At 39.5% G+C, this 1,731-nt stretch overlaps 1 non-coding gene across 1 annotated transcript; it reads left to right on the top strand.

The window, feature by feature from the left end:
• Positions 1-1,402: 1,402 nt before the first annotated feature.
• LOC116138762 lies at positions 1,403-1,509 on the top strand. Its single transcript, XR_004129342.1, has one exon. It is a non-coding gene; the product is annotated as a small nucleolar RNA R71 (small nucleolar RNA).
• The last annotated feature ends 222 nt before the right edge of the window (positions 1,510-1,731 follow it).

The following is a 1,731-nucleotide window of genomic DNA, read 5'->3' as shown; positions in this document are numbered from 1 at the left end:
AACGACATAGTTGTTGGCTTTACTTCACCAATGCCCAATCTCTTGAAAACAGAAAAAGACATTAAATTGATGCTAGCACTTAAATCACATAAAACACGATCAAAAGTAATATCTCTTATAATGCAAGGAATAGTAAAACTCCCTAGATCTTTGAGTTTCAGAGTAGCTTCTTTTGGAGAATGGCGCTGCACTCCTCTGTCAGCATCACTGTTTCCTCATCCTCTAACTTCCTTTTGTTTGATAAAATTTCCTTAAGAAATTTCGCGTAGCTCGGCATCTGTTACAATGCATCTGCAAAAGGAATGTTAATATGCAGTTTTCTAAATATTTCAATGAATTTGGAAAACTACTTATCCTGATTCTTTTTCTTCAGTCTTTGAAGAAACGGCACAGGTGGAGTGTGATGTGCCAATTCTGGTGGTATCTCAGGAAATGGCAATTTCTCTTTCCTTCTCTTTTGCCTCTCTTCTCGTTTCTGTTCTTCTTCCCTAGAAATAGATGATTTCTCTTCAGCAACTATCTCTTCATCTACTTCCTCATCAGATTCTTCCTTTTACCTTGGTGGTTTTTCTTCTTCTATTGATTTTTCCACCTCTTCCAAAACTGTCCCACTCCTCAAAATTATTGCATTTGCTTACTTATGTGGGTTAGTCACTATGTTGCTTGGTAAAGACCCCTGTGGTCTCTCATTTAGCTTTTCAGCTAACTGCCCCATCTGTACCTCCAGGTTTCGAATGGATGCCCTTTGATTTCTAAAATTAGTTCTCGTCTCATTCATAAAACATGTGGTCTCTTGCATGAACTTCCCAAACATGTCCTCCAATTTTGTCACTCTTGGGTCTCCTTGTTGGTTGTTCACCCCTGTTTGGTTGTTTGGCAATGCCTTTTGATTCCATTGATTGTTTTGCTGATTTTGTTGGTTTTGATTGCCCCAAGACAGGTTCGGTTGATTCCTCTAACCAGGATTATATGTGTTAAAGTGCGGATTGTTCGGTTGCCTTTGATTTCCAGCCAAGTAGTTAACCTGCTCCGATGATGACGATGTTGAGGCAAACGTGTTCCCTACTTGACATTCACTGCTCACGTGATTACCTACACAAAAATCACATGTTAGTTGAGGAGCTTGAATGGAATTTACCTGATACTTCCCAACTGTTTCTGAAGTGCTGTTAGTTGGGTTGAAATGGTTGTATATGCATCAACTTCATGAAGACCCATAGATTTCTTCGGTTGCACCCTCTCATTAGGTCTTTGATAATTGTTGCTTGCCAGAACCTCAAGCAACTCGTGAGCTTCTTCTGGAGTCTTATTCTGTAATGCTCCTCCCGAGGCTGCATCCACCATAGTTTGCACATTCACCGTTAATCCATTATAAAATGTTTGGACTTGCGTCCAAACTGGCAACCCATGATGTGGACACCTTCTTAGTAATTCTTTGTATCTCTCCCAAGCCTCATACAATGATTCTGACTCTTCTTGAATGAATGACGTGATGTCACTTCTCAACTTTGCTGACTTTGCTGGAGGAAAGAATTTGGTTAGGAACTTCTATGCTAAATCATTCCATATGGTGATTGTTCCTGATCGTAGCGCCAGTAACCATCCCTTAGCTTTATCCTTCAATGAAAATGGGAATAGTCTTAATTTGATTGCATCATCTGACCTCCGTTTGAATTGAAAATATCGCAAATCTCTAAAAAATTTGCAATGTGTAGATTTAGATCTTCCTTC

The sequence above is a fragment of the Pistacia vera genome, unplaced genomic scaffold (assembly GCF_008641045.1).
Source record: "Pistacia vera cultivar Batoury unplaced genomic scaffold, PisVer_v2 Contig343, whole genome shotgun sequence".
NCBI classification, from domain to species: Eukaryota; Viridiplantae; Streptophyta; class Magnoliopsida; order Sapindales; family Anacardiaceae; genus Pistacia; species Pistacia vera.
This window is presented reverse-complemented; position numbering and strand designations above follow the sequence as displayed.